We start from the raw sequence: 21,696 nt of genomic DNA, 5'->3' as shown, positions 1-21,696 counted from the left end.
AAATAAGATCACTTCAAGATGCTACTTAGTTAAGGTGTGGCCCAGTTGAATTAGGTTGGATTTTAATCCATATTAGAGTATTTTATAAACTGAGTGAAAGATGAAAAGAGAAGCCATGGGAGCAAGCAGAAACTGGAAGTCAATGAAACCCAGAAGAGAAAGGAGCAGACATGGACATGTGCATGGAAAAGCCAAAGAACCCCCAAGACTGCCGGTCAGCCAGAAGATACCCACCCTGGAAGGAAGCAAGCCTTCTAGCCTCCGAAACAGTCAATCAATAAATTTGTTAAGCCAACCCACTGTTTCATACTTGTTTTAGCAGCCAGGAAACTAAAACACCACCAAACAGCTATGATTCTAGGGTTTATGATAAAAGTCCTTCCCTTCTCTCACACACACAAATGGCCATAGTTTGTTAATTAATCTAGACTCCTATTTTTAATCTGATAGTAGCTTTCTACATAAGGGAAGTATAAATTTTCAACCAACAAATGAAAACCACGACACCCTGCATGCAAAGCAGATTAAGCCTTAATTAAGAGGGAAGGCAAGTAGTGGGAAGAGAAGCAGAGAAACAAAACACAAGCACTGCCAGAATGTAAGTTTTCTGAAAACAGGATTGTACCTACTCATCAACATTTAATAAAAATGTTACTATATGCTTATTTAAGTATAGCATTTTAGAATTCTAAGCATTTTTAAATCCCTCTACTTTCGACATATCATAGTAAATACAAAAAGACAATTGTGATAGTGGACACAAATTTCACTGCTACGGAATGTGGAGGGTTGATCTAACTAAAGGAGACAAATCTGCAGTAAAGAAGAGGCTTCATGATTATTTACAGAACAAGTAAAACTCTCCCATGTCCTAAATGTAGATCTTACATTTATCTGCTTATCAGAAAGGAAGTTTCCTAGGAAAATGTTGATGGTTTTTGCTTTGCAAGAGGAAAATCCATAGATAGTGAACAGTGTCTTTATAAACTATGCAATCTCAGTTCAGCAGAGCTTCTTGTGATTTGGCCAATGAGAAGACTATCAGTGTAGAAGAGTTGGGACTTGGCACAGTTGCTCATTTTGCTAAAGGACCATCCTACTCCTATGCAAGAGAAAAAGGAAGAAAAAAATCAGAAGAAAAAGAAATTTTAAGAAAATGCTTCAAGGAGCCATTAAAAAAGCAGTAATTTGCATATTCTGGCTAGATCTCCTGAGATTTTAGTAGCTACTGAAAATGTGTAACATGTTGATAGACATGGTTGAATATTATAGACCAGTACCCTGAAAAAGACAGAGGACCAAGTTCTCTCTCTGTCTCTATCTCTGTCTCTGTCTCTCTCTCTCTCTCTCTGTGTATTAGTTCATGGATTATTCTACATAATGTCCTTCTTCAATCAGCTATACCAGTCCCTCTCTGTACCACTGCTTCACTGAACAATAAATGTAATCTAAGTGTGATATCAGTTTCACACATGTAACTGTCATTTGTGCATTTGTGTTTAAAAACACTTCTTACTTTCTCCACTGTACTTTCAAGGCACTGATATAGACTTGAGAGCTCCTCAAAGAGATAGAAGATCCTACCTTACCTATTTTAAGCACTCTACACACAGGAAAATAAGAAATGTTGAAGGTAATCAGAGATTAAATTAAAATTATGAAAAAAAAGAATCATGGGCCAGCTTTCAATTATAAACTTCAAATTTGTAAGCTTCTTTCTTTTCTTATATGACTTCTATTTGAAAAGTCATTTTATTTAACCTCATTGCAATATGATAAAGTCCTCTTTGATTTGGATTATATCATTAACTTTCATTTTTAAATATGCATTGAAATAGGACCACTATTGCACAGTTTGTTCACAGCACTAGGGAACTGAGTTGAGAGGATGAATTCAGCAGCTCAAATCAAGTTTGTGTTTTGATTGCCAGACTGTGCATGGTGACATGAAGTTGTGTCTACCAGGAGGACAGGGTGCATTTTAACAATGTGCACAGTCAAATGGACTAGTAGTGGCTCTTCCCCAATCTGAAAACTAGCATAAGTTTTCCCTAAAGAGGGAAGGTTATGGGATGAGACCCTAATCCCCTCTCTTTTGTTCTTCCCTATTCAGGCCACAATTAAGGGGCTGGGGATGTGGTTTGAGACTAGGAGATGAGAACAGTGGCCCTGTTTTCCCACCTGTATTTAACTCTAGCCTCTGGTTCTGCAGTTGGTGGGACACCTCCTGGTCTATGATACATGGGAGTAACCTCCCCCACCACACACAGGGTGGCTGATAGTTGTATCTGGAAGGTTGCCTAATTCTTAGATCCTCCTTTCTGTTTGAAGGGGGCTTACCATACAGAAAAATTTGTTTAATTAGGTTGCATTCTTTCATTTGTTCATCCAATATTTGTGGTGTGCCTTCTTTGTACTAAGCCAAAGGGAAATAAAAAATTCTTAAATAATTTGCAAGCATACAACTTATTCCTTGACTTCAGCTTAAACTGTTTTAAGTCAATTCTCAAACTTTCACATACACACAAACACACACTTTACTCTCCATCCTTCTAGGAAGCCTTCTTATTCTTTATTAAGTGACTTTAAGGGGAGTTTAGAGGAGCCCCTCCTTTTTCATAGGGCCATTCTGTCCTTGAGTTAATGATGATAGTTTCTGATACCAAGTTTTGAATTCTATCACTTTTAATCAAAGCTTCCTGCATACTTCTGCCCCATGGCTCCCTCCTTGACTTCAAGGTACCTGCCCTATTACAACTGTCTTTCTTTCATTCATAAAGCACCAATCTCCTTAGCTATCAGTTTTACTACTGCTTGGTTCTTTGCAGTTTATTCTCATCCCCATCTGAAAATATCTCAGTGAAATGAAATGACCGAAATATTTCAAGATTAAAATCAAGAATGGCACGTGGAAGGTAAAGGGGAGAGGAGATATCTGGCATATGTCCACCAGTGGTGAAAAATATTAGGAATGATTAACTTTAAATGATCCCTTGTTAGCCAAACAAAAGAGCAGTGATGCTGATCTGTTTTAAATCCTTCAAGGCAAACTGGAGTAAATGCACGAATATATTTTTGTAATTTAATGTGCAAAAAAGCCCACCATGTAATCTGGACTCTTTTCTGTATGTAATTATAGTCATTTTCTAAAGCGTCTAGTATGAAAACACAGAACCGTAACTGCAGTTTCTAGTAATATCTTGTGAAAACAGCATCGCAGAGCTTAAAATCCAAGATGCTACTCTCTGCACTGAATCCCTCCCAAACTATCTAAACTGTTTCATGTTTGGAGGTGAGTAATGCTCACACCAGGGATGAAAGCTAAAGATGCTCTGGGCTCTCGGAGCTCGTTATTCCAATGGCTGCCACTGGGGCCTGCCACATTGCCAGAGGAACAGTAAAGCATGGGAGCATTTACCCAAAGTAGTTTTGATATCAATGGGCTACACAATCAAAACGATGACTCACCACTGAAAAAGGCCTGCAAACCAGAACAGGATTAAAAAAGAGAATGAAATTTTGAGGTGATTCATAGCTTTTAAAAGAAAGCTCTTTCAATTCTTTAAGCTATGGCTATATATATAAGAAACAGATTATTTTCAGACTACATAGAAAATACTTACCTCCCTATTCTTGACAAGACCCTTTATTCTCAACTTCCATAGACAATGATTGCTTTTTTAAAAATCCCCTCTTTGAGAAACCTTGTATGGATAATGTAGTGTGCAAAGGCCAAAACTGTCTTGTGCAGTCACAAGCTTAAACAGGCTGAGAATAGATAAACATTGTGACTATTTTCTTTTCTTTTTTCCCCAACTTCTCCATTCTCTGCCTGTTGTTCCTTGCAGTAGGTCTGAAGTAATATTCCCCCTCTCGTCAACTTTCGTTATGCATTCACTCTTAACCACTCACAGTATTTTTTTCCTTCTTATTTTTAAAAGCAGATAAGCACTGAGAAAATCAACTTTTCCATTCAACTTTTCTTTCATGAAGAATCCTGGGCTCTCATCAGGTAAAGTCATAATGGGGAAATTTATCCACCTGGTAATAAGATTTCAGGTAATATCCTTTTACTCTATTGGTTTTGTAACAAACAGCACTTTGGCTGCCAGACAGAGGATTGCGGCAGCGGCTCTCCATAAAAGATTTTTGAAAGGCATATTGAAATGTCTCCAACTAAGCCAGGCTAAGGAGATTAAGAAATTTGATGAGGTTTGTGTGGGAATATGTAACAGAGAAATATTAGAATAAGGAGAGGAGTTGCTGCACAGTGGATGACAAGATCCAAGGGGATGTAAACACAACAGTCTTCTAAGAAAAAATAAAAAGCAACAGGTAGACCAGCAGCGCGAGCCCCACACCATCCAGTTTGAGGGGCGCAGCACAAGAAGGAGACACCCCCGTTGCCAAAGCCACATCCACAACCTCACCTCGGTCTCGTCCTTCAGGCTGCGCCTGGGGCCTACTGCCAGGAAACTCCGTCCCTGCAGCCCCGCGCGCTGTGGTCCAGGTTACGACCTCCAGAAAGAAAAAAGAATTGACACTTCCAACTGGAAGTGCAGTTAAGCATCTGAGATTAGGAACTTCTTTCAAATTTGGACATGGCTAGTCGAGGAACAACAAGACCCAATGGGCCAAATACTGGTAATAAAATAAACCAGTTCAAACTAGTACTTCTGGGAGAGTCTGCTGTTGGCAAATCAAGCCTAGGGTTTCGTTTTGTGAAGGGCCAGTTTCATGAATTTTAAGAGCATACCATTGGGGCTGCTTTTCTAACCCAGACTGTGTCTTGATGACCCAACAGTAAAGTCTGAAATATGGGATACAGCTGGTCAAGAACGATACCATAGCCTAGCACCTACGTACTACAGAGGAGCACAAGCAGCCATAGTTGTGTGTGATATCACAAATGAGGAGTCCTTTGCAAGAGCAAAAAACTGGGTAAAAGAACTTCACAGGCAAGCAAGTCTTAACATGGTAATAATTTTATCAGGAAACAAGGCTGACCTGGCAAATAAAAGAGCTATAGATTTCCAGGAAGCACAGTCCTATGTAGATGACAACAGTTTATTATTCATAGAGACATCAGCTAAAACATCAATGAATGTAAATGAAATATTCATGGCAATAGCTAAAAAGTTGCCAAAGAATGAACCACAGAATCCAGGAGCCAATTCTGCCAGAAGAAGAGGAGTAGACCTTACTGAACCTACACAACCAACCAGGAGTCAGTGTTGTAGTAACTAAACCTTCAGTTTGAACTAGCTGGAATGTTCTTCTGCTCCCTAAATGTTCATAACAGTGGGACTGGGCATTTACCAAGCCCAGTATGACTTCCAAAAAGAAGAGACTTACGATAGAGTCAAGTTTCTAATACAGAATTATTTTAAGTGTTTCAAACTTAATTTTTAATAACATGCATGTATCCCTTTGACTAATGTTTCAGCAGAAGGGGAAATTGAGAGCTGTTATGTGTGCATTAGTTTTGTTGGAAGGTTAGGGGAAATTGTTTCTCATCACTAGGGATAGACAAATGGTTATCTGGACCCACAGTTAACCCACCAGTTCCTCCAAACTGGTAGAGTGGTAATCTATGAAAAAGATTTGGAATTTATTAATTTGGGTTTTTCAGAAATATTCTTTTTTTAGAAGGAGGTTCTTAAAGATATTTATGCTTAGCTACAGTATTCAGGAAAACAGTCATTTCTCCTAGTGTCTATATTTAAAGTGTACATTCCACAGTTTAATAAAAAGGCCACAAGAAGACTCCACATCTTCAGGGGAAAAAATGAACATTAATGGCATACTGTATCTGAATTACAGCCAATCCTGTTATTTTTTAAGTGGTGGTAAAAACCAAATGCAACCCCATCTTGTTTTAGGAATATGAAAACTCATCATAACAGATAGTGTTCCCTGCAACATGCGAGCTCTTCGACAAAAATGAAACAAACCAGGTGTCTGTGATTTCTGTTTAATTGCTGCTGGCCATTTACACAGGGTGGTTTTGTTTGGGGACAGGGAGGGGGCTTGTTCCCTTTGGACACAATATAGTCAATGCACTAACAATTACGTACATGCAAACTTGATTATTTTAAATTGGATCTTCAAATGCACTGTAAATAGGGTACCACATTGTAGTCTCCACATATGTTTAATACTTTTCTGTAATATTTAAGAATTGCTTAAAAGTAAACAAAATGTACAGTTACTAAAACAGCTTAATTATTTCCTTCTCTCCCCTTTAAAAGGCTTCAGTTGTTCCTTCATGGCTAAAACCATCATAAACAATGTATCTGTAATTTGTAACATAACTATTGCAGCCTTGTTTTCCAAAATTCATTTTATTTTAATCAGTTCAGTATATTGCACTAATTCTTTTAGTTATTTTCATTATATGAAATCTACCACGTGTCAGAGATGATTGAATCTATTTAAGTATTGAACTGCTAGTAGAATTTGTACATTTACAGTAATTCAAAATTAGTAAGGAAAACAGTTCACCAGTGTTTATTAGTTTTCTATTGAGGTGCTCAGGTTTGAATAAAGTGGTACAAACAGCAAAAAAAAAACAAAAAAACAAACAAACAAAAAACAACACAACAGGTAAAATGTGAACTCCACAGAAAGGTAAGTGCTGACTGTTCTATTTAAATTAATTCTTTTTCTGTCTTTCTCTCTTTCACCATCTATTTGGTTCCATCATATCAATGATCACAGTTACTTACCTGTTTTGATTTTTTTCTGCTTCTCTCACTAGGCTAAAAGATTCATGAGGGTAGTTGTCTTGTGCCCTCAGTACCAAGTTTAATGTAGAATCTACAACTATGCTGACTATGGGGCCAGCCACCAGCCACCGTGCCTACTGAGCCCTGGAAATGTGAGTCACCCAAACTTAGATGTTCTGTAAGTATAAAGCACACACCGGATTTTAAAGACTTCAGTAAAAAAGAAAAAGAATGTAAAATACCCATTAGTAATTTTTATATTGATGACATGTTGAAAAGATAAAATTTGGGGGTATACTGGATTAAATGAAATGCATTCATAAAATAAATTTTACCTATTTCTTTTTACCCTTTCAAAATGTGGCTACTAGAAAATTAAAAATTACATGTGATACAATATATTTCTATTGGACAGCACTTGTCTAAAGAACTCAATATTAGGTGTTAAAGGAACAATGAATGAATGTTGCCCAGATCTAGACCTGATGCTACCAAAATGAACAATAGCTAGCTTTTGATAGGATTATACTCAAGAAAAATAGGTCAACAATTGTGTTAGATTTTATTAATTGGGTCAATTCTTTATCTCTTCCTGTATCTATACCAGCTATGTGCTTTTGTAGCTTCACCATCAGGAGATGGAGAGTATTTCCCAGTCCTTTTCTTTGGATTTGACCATGTGACTTGTTTTGGTCAATGAAATTTGTATTGGGCACGCTATGACCAAAGTCTTGAACAATGCTTGCACTACTGAGTTTGCTCTTTAGTAGTTCTGCTATTAATCGTGAGAACATGCACAGGCTAACCTGCTTGTGCAAGGACGAGTGTGCGAGACATGTAGGGCATAATGAATGGCTCCGGTGGAGTCCAGCCTAATCCCCAACTGATCCCCATACACGTGAGCAAACCAGCTGACCCTAGAACAGCAGGCCCCAGCTGAATGGTGAGCTAGATAAATGCCTATTATTTTATGCCACTAAGATTTTGTGGTTGTTTGTTATGTAGTATGACTGTGAAACATGTAATGGATTCAGAAATGCAATCTTCAGAACAGAGCTCTATTTCTTCAGTGTGACACTTTGCCTTGGAGACTTTATAGTCATACAGCCCATTGTCTTAAAAATTCCCCTCTTTGACCTCATCAATAAAATGCTTTCAGCCACCATGACTAGTATGCGGACTAGGAAAGGTATTCTAGCAGGAGCTGGATAAATTCATCTGAGAAGTATAATCTGTTCATCATTACAGGGTTTTCAGGCAAGTATCAGCATGGATGCTAAACCTCAAATACAATGGGATAGCACAGGCATAATGCTTATTTTTAAGCAAGTGCTGGATTTGTTAATAAGGTCCTCTGTATTCATGTTCCCAGATTTTTGTTGTTGTTGGGAAGAAGCAGTTAATATATGAGTGCTATCAGTTTTCCCTTATTACGCTGTCAGCTAAAGAGGTTGCTGGCTCTGCCTCATGCATTTCCCCTACTCTGCCCTACACATTTCTAGAAAAGAACCCTCTACTGCCTGACGGGTTCTTTAGGCTTTGTGCTGTTGAATCAGAAAAATGGTGAGAATGAGATGGAACTGGAAGTATGGGTAAAAAAGGAGCAAGGTAAGATTAGAAGTGCATTCTTTTGTATAAGACAGAAAAGCTGTAGAAGGCCATGGATGGAGGATGAGTTTTTGAAGGGATGTTGAGAGAACCAAGAGAAACTGAAAGTTGTAATGGACCATGAATAGAAAAGACAAAGGGATTTTAACAAGTGTACCCACAGGTTTTGTTGCTTGAATTCCCTTTTTTTTTTTTAAACTATTTTAAAAATAAACTTTATTTACATATAATTGACATACAATAAAATGCTCACATTTTAAATATATAGTTTGATGAGTTTTGACAACTGTATACAACTGTGTCACCACCACTCCAGCCAAGATTTAGAACATTTCCATCATCTCAGAAAGTTCCCTCTTGCCTTTTTGCAGTTATTCCCAGCCCATTTCTATCTGCTCTACTCCACCTCAGGCAACCACTGATCTGATTTCCATCACTGTAGATTAGTTTTTATCTTTTCCAGAAAATTTCACATAAGTGGAATAATAGTATGTATTCTTATGTACTCCTTCATGTCTGGCTTCTTTCACTCAGCATAGTATTTTTTTTTTATTCATTTTATTGAGATATATTCACATACCATGCAGTCATACAAAACAAAGCGTGCAGCTTGAATTCCCTTTATAAGATTTGAATGTAGGTAGAAAACTTGGACTGGCCTCTGTAGATCATAGCTTTCTGCGATTGAGGATTTCGTATAAGTTTCATATGGAACAGTCTAACATGGTGGAGAGAACACAGAACCCAGAGTCATATTCACTTCCCATATCACTTACTAGCAGCATAACTGGACAATTAACTAAGCCATTCCAAGACTCATTTTCTTGATTTATATCAGAGAGAAAATAATAATTTCATAGATTGTTATGGATATTAAATAAGAAAGTGAATATTAAAATGTCCAGCACATTGCTTAAGCTATGAACGTGAGCAGAAATGTTGGAGTACAATACTCTCTTTATGAAATTCAACTTTTGGCCTGCAGTCACTGTAAAGCTTCACCTATTCTCCTGAGCTGTGCTCCAGGGTCAGTAGCTGAGGCTGACTGCTTATACTGTTACTAATTCACAAAGACATCCCTGTTCCCTTTACAGTTACTATTGCGGAAGGCCAAGGGAATTCTGCTACTTATCAGCCATAACTGATGAGGCCCTTCCTAAGGTAGAGAGGACTCAAATGCTGGGAAAGTCAACACATAAAGTGACCAATTATGGGTGTGTTGTTTTTTTTTTTTTAATTGAAACCTTTGAAAGGTTGCCTTATATGCTTTTCCATTACTATCTTAAGTTCACCTCAATGGGAAGAGAGACGAGGTATATGTCACATATTATTTTCAGTAGTGAAATCTGTAAACAAATGAGGTTATTGCATGGGAATAATGCAATATCAGTATGGCCTGATAGAATTCTAGTTTTCATTAGCAATACAACCAATGAATGACAAGGCAGCAGATAGGTTTTAGATACTATGGTGGTTTGAAGCACTATGTACCCTAGAAAAGCATGTTCTTAAATCTAATCCATTCCTTGGATGTAAACCCTTTGTAAGTAGGATGTTTCGATGAGGTTACTTCAGTTAAGGTGTGATCCACCTCATTCAGGATGGGACTTAATCCTCTTACTGGAGTCCTTCATAAACGGAATGAGTACAGATAGAGAAAAAGAGAAAGCCACAGATGCAAGAAACTGAAATCAACAAAACCTGGAAGAGAAGAGAGAGAGCAGCAGTCGCCACAATGTGCCTTGCCATATGGCAGAGAAACCGAGGATTGCTGGCAGCCAGTCATCAGGAAGAAAGCATCGCCTTGATGATGCCTTGATTTAGACTTTTTCACAGTCTCAAAACTATAAACTTGTAAGCTAATAAATCCCCACGGTTTAAGCCAATCCATTTTATGGTATCTGCTTTAAGCAGCCTAGGAAACTAAAACAGATACCACTCCACATAGGAAAACTGTATAGAAATGGAACTGGCAAAAAAAAAAAAAAATTCCATATCTATAGTTTGCAACTACAATACAAAATTGATAATAGATGCTATGAAGGCAGCATCTTTCCAAAGGTTGCACAGAATTAATACAAGAAAAAAATTAGATTAAGAAGATAAATATGCTGTTCTTGAAATTGGAAGACACCAACAAGCATTATGCTGCTGACATAAAGTGTTGGTTTAGAGAGATGGGGCAGTAAGAGTTGCCTAACCCACAGCTATGAGATAGGAATAGAAAAGAACACCCTCCCCCCACCCCACACACACACTTCTTCCCATGCATTTGTCAATAATGCTTAACACCAAATGGCAAATCAGGATCATCATCAACAATGATGCCTTCATATTCAGCCAAGCTGTTAGCATGGCTTGCCACACTGGAGCTCGACAGGTAAGAAGAACAGATGAAAACAAGATAACTGAGCAGATGTGGTCTGGGAAGCTCCTGTGGGAACGGCCACAAGCTGTGATGACAAATTTAGTCCTGCAAGGATACTGAAGCACAATTTCAGTGGACACTGTGAAGAGCAGAAGATTGCTGGGAAGCGAGAGCACCTGATAGATAGCTCTGTCACATAGCAGTCAGAGAGCAGCAGACTTGTTTTCAAGGAAAATATCAAGCAAACCTGGTACAAAGAGCAGGCTCACAGAGTCTTCAGCTCTGCTCAAAGCAGCAGAGCCACAGACAAACAAGACGGTTGTGCCCACATAGGTGGCAAGAGAAAGCTATATTTACGGGGTGGCCAAAGTAGGTAGTTACTCTAGGACCCAAACTACTGGGAAAACACTTTGTGCTTGGTACTGATAGAAAAGTAGAAATTTCATGGAAAGGGCCCAGGGAAGATATGTCAGTCAAGTCTCATGTCTATAGGACTGAAATGATGGGGCAACATGCATCTTCACACTTTATATGCAGCCAAACTAAATAAGGCTATTTTTTTTAATAATTGACCTTGCCTGGGAATTCTCAGTGTCTATCACCCAATGTACAGCAATCTACATACATATGCTTGATATATGTGTTATATTCTCTGTTAATAAAATATCTTATTATAACTGTGGGAACCCAGCCTGGGGTCCCCCTCCCTAATGGGAAATGAGGCCCCACAGCACATAGCAGCCTGTGTGACCAGGACAGAAGTTGAAGGTTCTCCAGATCTCCTCAAGGAAGAAAGTATGTACAGATGGTATCATAAACAAAACACTGAAACTCCCCTCCCCTGATCACTGTTGATAACAAACCTCCAGACCCCTATGTCTCAAGACTCTGCTGAAACTCTATTCTCATGCCCTATGGAATATCTTTGTCCTAAACTCTCATAAGCTGCCCTTTCACTCCCCACCCTTTGCAGAGCGCTAATTCCATTTTCTGGGCCAGCCGCCATGGAGAAAAATCTTCTCCTGTTCGTAAGTCCTAATAAACCCACATCTAATTCTGTGCCTGGCATGTTCTTTGGTCTGTGCTGCCTAAGCCCTTCAAGAGCTGGGATGGAACAAAAAGTTCATAGGAAGAGTGATTGTCCAGCATTCAAGTATTTCCTTGATTACTTGCAAAGGGAAATATGGCACATGGCAATATTCCATGAACTAAATTTCCAGGGGGGATTACTAAAAATTTGCCAGTATGGTTGAGCCACATGAGTTTTGTAAATTGCCAGATATTATCTCTGCTTAAGTCTGTTTTCTTGAGAATTGAAAGTGATAATGGATATAGATGGATTCGTAATCCATTGAGCACGATATACACATATGGCAAGACTGAAAGTTAAATTGTAGTCAAGAGGGCTTCAACAGCAATGTTCAAAGCAGACCTTCTACAATTTGCTCTTCTACTCATCTCAGCCCTAATAGACAATAATGTAGCTTGCCTGCCAGACACACTTAGGCTAAAGCAAATGAGAAATGGCTTTAATGATAGCTTAGGCAGCATTTAAAAAGCAATGTTCCTATTGAGAGAAAAAAGGAACAAAATCTCCTCCTTCTTTTATCATTCTCTTAATAGTCCCAGGAAAGCCATCCTCCCATTTGAAATCAAGTTTTACATTGGCAAGTTTGTTTAGACCTTCCACAACTTCTGAAGGTTGGGCGGGGCATCATTTGCTGCACTGACAAGAACAGGGGTTGTGGTTTGCCCTACCCACAAAACAGGAGCACCCTCAAAGAGAAAAGATCTCTCTTTAAGCCAGACTGTTACTTTAGTTATACAGAATAAAAACAAACATAACAGCTTTGAATTAAAATGCAAAATCTGCTTCATTCATCCACCTTAGACTGGTTTCATTTATTGTGCTAATAAGAACAGAATAGTAAGAATAAATGAAATAAAAATCTCTCCTTGTCTAATGTTCTTTTCTTCTTAATCAGTTTCTAATCAAAATGAAGATATTTTTGTAGACTTTTCCTTAATTTTGCTTTCTTTGCAATCTTTGTGGAATTGGCAATTCCTTCAACTATGGATTACTGTTTCTTATCTAACAGTAACCTTCTGTGGTTAACCTTTTGCTGTTGTTACTCTTGTTGCAAAACAGTGAAGTTTGTCTGTTTTTGCAAATTTAACCCAAGAGATTTCAAATGTCCTCAATGTAGAGTGCTCTGTAATTTTGCTGAGGCGGCAATTTGACTTGGGGTACCAGCCTCTCAGGCAATTACAGAGTTAACCCACTGGCCACCAGCATACTAGGCAGTTTTCTATTTGTTCCTTAGTGATAAAGACCAGAAAATTGCATATCTTCCTGAGAAATGGCTAAGAATGAGTGATAAACTTCAGAAAAATAGAAGATGAGCAAAACTGGGCTCTTTGTCTACTCTCAGAAACAGGGGTGACTGCCAGAAATGTGATTGGGAAGAAAGTATTAGCTTCTACAGTTCTCAGTGCACAAATTTGAGGATTCTAAAGTGTCAGGGCATATTTCCTATAAATGTAAAGAAGCTACAGTTTTGTATTTAAAAGTTTGGTGGTTAAAAATAAATTTAGAACACTTCTTGGTGTTAAGCACTCTGTTTACTAGTCACTATTCATTTTTTCCAGTACCCCTGAATGCTATTATAGCTCATATTTGCATTTCAATTCTTTAATATCCATATTTTTTTTTTTTCCTCTTCTGCTACTGGTTAGCTTGTCTACGAGAACTTGAATAACACTGAACAGAGTTACAAACTCTAATTTTTATTATTTGTTTTTGTAATCAACAGAAAAATATTATTTTTCTAGCTAAATTTAAAATAATAATATATGAAATATTCACTGTGGACTCTACCAGATATATAACTATATAGATGGTGCTCCTTTTGGAAACAGGCATCCAGGGATAGCTGAAAATGGAAGGGCAACTAATATTTTCTTAGAATATAATATTATGAAGGATTGCTATAAAAATTATGCATCTTCAAAAAAGAAGCTAAAGCGTAATCATATACTATAGAAAGTTCTGTTTGATTTTCAAGATTCATCCTGCAAATAATGTAGATATTTATAGATAATCTGAGGAATGAGTGCATGGACACCAGACTGCTGTGTTTTACTTCATTTGGTTGATGGTTCATTCATTCATTCATTCATTCATCCATCAAATTTTTATTGAATGCCCCCTATAGGGTCAGGCACTGTGTTAGGCAATAGCGATACAATAACAAGCAAAACCAGACAGGGTCTCTTCTTCCATATGGTTTACAGTCTAATGATTCAGACAATTTAATAATTTTAAAAATTTTAAAGAAAAAGGTAGATTTTTTAGGAAAGTAATAAAAGAGACAGTACTCATGTTTCACAGTTCTTATGTGCACGAGTTTCAGTTAATATAGTACTGTGCTAAGCAAAGACTCCCTGTAGTATTATCAGTTGTTTCAGCCTAACAGCAGAATCTTTACACTGAAAGCATTACTTACTCAATTTTGTGTCTACCCTGATTGGTTTTTTAATGTTTCTCTCATATACGCCACGGGACTATATGTGTGATACATTTGGTGGTCCCTGCTGAAAACAAGATAGCTGCCCAGCTTTGCAGAGTTGTGGTGGGGCAGTGTTAGCACACACAGCCTGCCATCTTTCCCTGGAACCCACAAATGCATCCTGTGCTCAGGACCAGGGATGTCAGCGTGGCAGGATAAAACACAAAATCCTAGTTGATAAGGGGACTCCCCTATTGCCTTGAGCACATGTAACATTCATGGGAGACAGTCTCTGACTCTGGTGGGCAGGTTTTATGACATCAAGCTCTCACCTGACATATATCTGTCCGTGGTGAAGAGGGAGAAGGGTTCCTCCACTGCAGCAGCACATGAACACAAGACAGGGGTGCTGCACATGGAACATCTCCCTGTATCAGTCATGGAATGAGAGCTGCTAGCTATAGGGACCCGACACCCAACTAGTGAAACTGACTTCGCTTTGTGTCTTCTCCATATGAGTAACATGTCTTTCCATCAGAGCCTGGGAGTTGTGCTTTTGCTGGTGACCCTGACACCTGTATTGCAGTGAGTTGACATCTCTTTAGTTGTCTCTTCTCCGGGACAAAAAGTCTTGTCAAGAATTGCCATTTAACCAATGAAACACGTGAAATAACTTCCTTGTGATTTTTCCCTTTTTTTCCTCCCTACTTAAGAATAGTATCACATACTTAAAAATTCAACTTCTAAAAATTCATTATCTTGTTTCTATACTTCTTTTATTAATATTCTCTTAGTACATACATGCTAATCAATAGTTAAAGTTTTAGGTTTAGGGAATCTTTACATGTTTTTTCTTATTCTAGCAGCCATCTATTTCTTGTATTTTCATTGTATCAACAAATGTATTTACTTTACTAAATCATGCATTCAAGGTTACTAGGAGTAATTAGTTTGAATGGTAAATGAGGTATGAGACACTCATTTGCACTCTTCAGCTATGCACCTGTTATTCTATCTCCAGAGCTCCTCTCCGGGGATGGAGGTGGGGACACAGTAAAGTATTGGATGCTGTGGTGCATCACCCAGATACCCCCTTCAAGAGTAAGCAACTCATTCCCTCAACTTTCAAGGGTGGACTGCAGACGGCTCAGACAAGCCCCTCTCTAGGAATTGACCAGATGTAGGGAGCTGAGTTGCCCACAGTATGCCCCCTCCCTGGGGCAATCTCCCCAGTGCTTGGTACCCCTGTTTCCATTTTGGACAACTCTGAGGAGCTATACAGGTTGAAGCTTTGGTGATTCTCTGGGGCCAATGTGGGAAGCACATCACAGGTGAGCGGACTTCCCCCTCTCTCCAGTCTTTCTTCCCTCACTTCCTTACAGCTGTTGTTCCCCCAAAACATTTTACAATAAACTCTACGCTCAAAATTCTCCCCTGAGTTTCTTTCCAGGAAATCCAAAGGAGAATATCACACAAAATAAAAAGCCAAGGTAACTAATATGAAAATAAATCAAAGGAATCTGAAATATTTGTATATCCTTACATATTTTCATAAATTATTTTTGGAGTGGAGAAGTAATATCTTTATTTATATAATAAAACCCTCCACTTAAAGTTGAAGGATGAATATTACTCATTTTCTAAAACTGAATCTTAGGGAATATTTTGAATTTCCTGCATTTTTCTCCACAAATATTTTGAGGCACAAAGAAATCATTATAGAGCAAATACGTCATTATGATAAAATGGGATCAAAGTAAATTGAACACAAATGAATACAATGTTAAGATTGCATCTTTTGAAAACTAACAATGAATGTTATTTGTTTTCAAATTTTATGTCTCACTGATTAGAATATGAAGGAGATAAAAATATAGCAGAGAAAGAGAAGAATTCTCTAAATGTGTGATCATAATGAGCAGCATACTGGCAACCTCAGCAGGAAGCAAGGGACATTTTGTCTGCCTTTGGGTTCAAAATCTGGCTATTATTAATTTAGGTGTTAGTTTTCAAATAAGATATAGTTCCAACACAGGTAAATGGGTGTATTATTGGAAAGAAAACCATATTTTACTTGCTCAGTGTCTAGATTGTGTACTGATTCAACAAAACTTATGGTTTGTTAGAAATTTCACTTGCTCACCCATGACCAGTGAGTTGAATGTTCAGAATTCTTACAGAGATGGAAAACTTGCTGAAGTGTTTTGAATGAGCAAATGGAGCAAGGAATAGGAAAAATGCAATGAATGTCAACAAAACACCAGAAGCATGAGAAATGCCTTCATTTCTGATTCTGTTTGATTAGCACTGGAAGAATCACTATGGCAACAGAGATAAATTCTCATATAAATTCTGTATAAAAAGTATAAAAGCCATGTAGATAAAATTTCCACTGCAGGCAGCATTATATTGTAAGTGGTATTAAAAGTGTATTTTAGCAGTGAAGCACTTTCTTCAAGTGAAATCTTATACAGATGTGCAATATATAAAACAGATAAAAGAGGAGGAGGGGCAAGATGGTGGCATAGAGAGGAGTGGAATTTAGTTAGTCGCCTGGAAGAACTAATAAACAACAGGAACAACTAGTAAATAGTCTGGAACAATTGCTGGGGGACAGCCATGACTATCCACACATCGTACACCAACTTGGATTGGGTGGAATGGGTAAGATCACGGCATAAAAACTGTGGAACCATGCCAGGAGTCCCCTCCCCCCATGGCAGGCATGAGCTGCAAGCCCTCGCTGTAGCAGAAACCAGCATTCCCAGAGCCAATGAATATAGCTCAGCTCAGCTCCAACTGGGGTTTTAATTAATAAATGTGGACTGCTGAATACAAGCTACAAACAGACAAAACCCATAACAAGCCACAGAGGCTTTTGGAGATGACGGACCTTAAAGAGCCAGAAAGATCAGGGACTCTCTCTGACCAATGACGAACCTGGGGGGTTGTGAACAGGCTCTGAAAAGGGGCTTTCTTTCCCTTTCTTTCTTTCTCAACCTGTGTGGTTCAGTAGAGAGAGCCTCAGCCATTTCCAGTTTGCAGCACTCTGAATCAGACATGAGTGGAGATAACAGAAGCACCAATTCAAATGAAGATAACTACCTAGGGGGTGTATCTTCTCTAAGAGAAAGGAGGTGGAGCCCAGCCCTAGGGTCGGCCTTCCCTTCAGAACTCAGACCCCAGACCCTGGGGGGAAAACAACCAAAACAAAATAAAGGGGCCACACCTCCTTACACCAGTCAGGAGTGACAGGCTGACAGGCACCACCTGCTGAGCAGGTTAGGAAAAGCACAGTGGCTAGAGGTCTCCAGGTAAGCCTGTCATTATTCTAAGATATACCCTGATAATAACCCCATTCTGAGACCTGAACCTATTCTGGTCCAGGAAAATCTAATTGGGGTAACCAAGGAAACCAGATGCCTAGACAACAGAAAACTACAAATTACAACAGGAAAAACAAAGATATGGCTCAGTCAAAGGAACAAACTTACACCTCAGTTAAGATACAGTTTACTTTAATGAAACAATCAATTAAAGATTTTCAAAGAAATATGCTAAATCAAATCAAAAACCAAATCAATAAGTTCAGGGAAGATATGACAAAAGAGATGAAGGATATAAAGTAAACACTGAGTGAACATAAGGTAGAAATTTTTGAAAAAACTGGCAGAATCTATGGAAATAAAAGGCACAACACAAGAGATGAAAAACACAATGGAAAAATACAACAGCAGATCTCAGAGGCAAAAGAAAGCACCCAGGAACTAGAGAACAAGACACCTGAAAGCCTACACACAAAAGAACAGGGAAAAGAATGGGAAAATATGAGCAATGGCTCAGGGAATTGAATGACAACATGAAATTCATGAATATATGTGTCACGGGTGTCCCAGAAGGAGAAGAGAAGGGAAAAGGGGCAGAAGCAATAATAGAGGAAATAATCAATGAAAATTTCCCATCTCTTATGAAAGACATAAGAAGTGCAGCATACCCCAAACAGAATAGATCTGAATAGACTTATGCCAAGACACTTAATAACCAGATTATTAAATGTCAAAGATAAAGAGAACCATGAAAGCAGCAAGAGAAAAGTGATTCAACACAGCCAAAGGAAACTTAATAAGACTATATGTGGATTTCTCAGCAGAATCTATGGAGGCAAGAAGGAAGTGGTGTGATATATTTAAGATACTGAAAGAGAAAAACCACCAACCAAGAATCTTATATCTGGCAAAACTGTCCTTCAAATATGAGGGAGAGCTTAAAATATTCTCTGACAAATAGACAATGAAAGAGAGTTTGTGAACAAGATACCTGCTGTACAGGAAATACTAAAGGGAGCACTACAGACAGAAAGGCAAAGACAGGAGAGAGGGGCTTGGAACACAATTTTGGATAATGGTAGCACAACAATGTAAGTACACTGAGCAAAGATGACCATGAACATGGTTGAAAGAGGAAGGTTAGGAGCATGTGGGACATCAGCAGGAGAGAGGAAAGATAAAGACTTGGACTGTATAATTCAGTGAAACCTAGAGTGCTCAACAATTGTGGTAAAATGTACAAATATGTTTTTACATGAGGGAGAACAAATGAATGTCAACCTTGAAAGGTGTTAAAAATGGAGTGGTATTGGGGAAAAAATATACTCAATGCACACTAGAAACTATAGTCAACAGAAACATGGTATTATGCTTCCTTTAATGTAACAAAGGCAATATACCAAAGCTAAATGTCTATAAGAGGGGGAATAAGGGAGGGGTATGGTGATGTCATCTGACTGTTATTGTAGTTTAGTTTGTTTCTATCTTTCCTTTTGTTGCTTTTTAGCTGTTTTTTTTTTCTTTTCTTTTTCTTTTTCTTTTTCTTTTGTCTCTCTACCTTCTTTGACTCTCCCTCCTTTTTTGTGGAAGAAATGGAGATGCCCTTATATAGATAGTGGTGATGGTAGTGAATGCATAAATATGTGATTAAACAGGGAACCACTGATTGTTTACTTAGGATGGAATGTATGGTGGGTGAACAAAACCATCTAAAAAAAAAAAACAGGTTGATGAAATCTTGAGGGCAGCACTATATTGAGTGAAATAAGTCAGACATATAGGACAAATATTGCATGGTCTCACTGATATGAGCTAATTATAATATGTAAACTCATAGACATGTAATATAAGTTACCAGGATACAGAATGAAGCTAAAGAATGTGGAGCGGTCACTTATCATGAGCAGAATGTTTAACTAGGTTGATCTTAAGTGTTTAGAAATGGACAGAGGTGACAGTAGCAGGTTATTGTGAGAATAACTAACAGTGCTGAATGGTATGTGAATGTGGTGAAAAGGGGAAGCTTAGAGCCACGTATGTCAACAGAAGGAAAGTTGGAGGTTAAAATATGGGAATGCATAAAACAGTGAATCTTGCAGTGGACAATGTCCATGATTAACTGTACAAATATTAGAAGTCTGTTTCATGAACTAGAACAAATGTATGACACTATAACTAGAAGTAAATAATAGAGGGGTATATAGGGAAAAAATACACCTATCGCAAACTGTGTACTACATACAGTTAGTAGTATTTGAACATTCTTTCATCAACAGTAACAAACGTACTATACCAATACTATGAGTCAACAACAGAGGGGGGTGGTTAGGGGTATGGGAAAATTTGAGTTTTCTTTTTTGTCTTTATATCTTTTCTGGAGTAATGACAATGTTCTAAAAATTGAAAAAAATTATTTGTGGTGGATGCACATCTGTATAATGGTACTGTGGGCAACTGATTGTGCACCTTAGGTCTTTGGATGATTGTATGGTATGTGAACAATCTCAATGAAATTAAAAAATACCCCCCCACACCAAACAAAACAAAACAAACAAACAACAACAACAAAAAAAACAGATGAAAGAGAAGAAGTGGCTTTGTTTCAAGGAGTGGAGGTTTCTGGAGGCTTGTACACCCTCAAACTCTAAGATGTCTCCAGAGAATTTCCAGGGTTACATGGAACAGACTGTACACTGAGGGCTCTGGAGGGAAAGGATTACGTTTAATTGTTTTGTTGCTTCCCCCACATTTATTTTCCCTCTTCCCTCAAAATACCCAGCATGTGGTTTCAGTGGAACTGACTCAGCTCTTGTGTCTGGGAGCAGATCCTGATTGGCTTAAGACAGTTAGCATATCCCATCTCCAGGCCACATTAATTGACTGACTCAGGCACTCAGAACTGAGAAGACTCAATTCCAAGTTTTTTATTCATTTGGTTTCATTTCTGACCTAAGAGCAAAGTGGCCTCTCTTTGTGCTGTATTTGTTCCTGCAAGTGATTGCTGCTTATTGCTATATTGTGATAGTAATGGAGGAAACTCAGAAGAATGAGATAAATGCTCAGGAAGTGGCACTGAGACTTGGAAAAACTCATCCTAATGAAGTCATCTGAGCCGCTGGATCAAGAGTTGCCTGAAGCCAGCAGGACGTCTCAGGTTACATGACAATAAATTATCTTTACTGTTTAAGCCAACTTTAATTGGGCTTTCTGTTATACCAGGAAAGTACCTTAACTGATATCCATTGTATACCAGCACCCAGGAGAGTACCAAGCATATAGCGGGAAGCTCAGCAAATATTTGTTGATGGAATGAGTTAGGAGCCATGAGTTCTAGGTTCAGTTTTGCCCCTAAATGCCAGTTCATTTTACTACTCAAGATTGAATATTTTATTTGTAAAACAAGAGAGTTGCTAAGATTCCTCTCGAAAAATCCACTCCTGCTCAAATAGCACAAGTTCCTCTATGCCTCTGTGCAGATTATAGTTTATATGTTTGCTTCATGTCCAACCTGTTGATGATGGAGAGCTAATGCATGGATTCAATTCTGTATGAGGATAGCCCATTGAGAATTTTTCATAAGCCATGGGTTAAGATAGCCCTGTTCCTCCCTCAGCTGACTGCCTGGGTGTGAAATTATGGTTACCCACAGAAAAGAAGTTGTACATCAGAGGACTGGGAATGCAGAATGCTTAAGAGCTTCTTGAACATCTCAGAGGGGGATGAGTGTAAGTGCTACATGGTTACAAGAAAAAATTATGTTGTTTCAGGATAATCTCAGGGGTACTTAGAATTCGTAATCAAAATTTCAGGATGCTTATAGGCCTCTGAGCAGAATGTGTTTAAAAATGGAAAGGAATGCTTTCTCTTTGAAAAAAATATAACCTGCCTATAAAGCCACCGTGATCTAAGGCTGACCCTGTTTGAGGAGTGCATCAAAGGATAAGTGTTCCGAGAGCTTCAGAAGGACTGTATGGGAGCAGATCCTCTGTCCCTTCTCTATAGTTTTGTTTGTTCTCCATCACAGATCATGATGTAACAGCACTGTTCAATAGAAATATAATGCAAGTGAACCACGTATGCAATTTAAAATTTTCCAGTAGCCACATTAATAAAAAAGTAAAAGAAATAGGTGAAAAATTTTTTAACAATCTCTTCTA

The 21,696-nt window shown here is 38.2% G+C and overlaps 1 protein-coding gene and 1 pseudogene across 4 annotated transcripts in view; one reads left to right on the top strand and one right to left on the bottom strand.

Annotated features, from left to right (window-relative positions):
• HS3ST5 (heparan sulfate-glucosamine 3-sulfotransferase 5) overlaps positions 1-21,696 on the bottom strand; it is a 319,040-nt gene that overhangs the window by 206,463 nt on the left and 90,881 nt on the right. The window lies entirely within an intron of this gene.
• Positions 4,602-5,374, top strand: LOC119539430 (annotated as a pseudogene).

Source organism: Choloepus didactylus, chromosome 7 (genome assembly GCF_015220235.1).
Source record: "Choloepus didactylus isolate mChoDid1 chromosome 7, mChoDid1.pri, whole genome shotgun sequence".
Lineage (NCBI taxonomy): Eukaryota > Metazoa > Chordata > Mammalia > Pilosa > Megalonychidae > Choloepus > Choloepus didactylus.
Note: the sequence above shows the minus strand (reverse complement) of the source record. Positions and strands in the feature narration are given on the sequence as shown.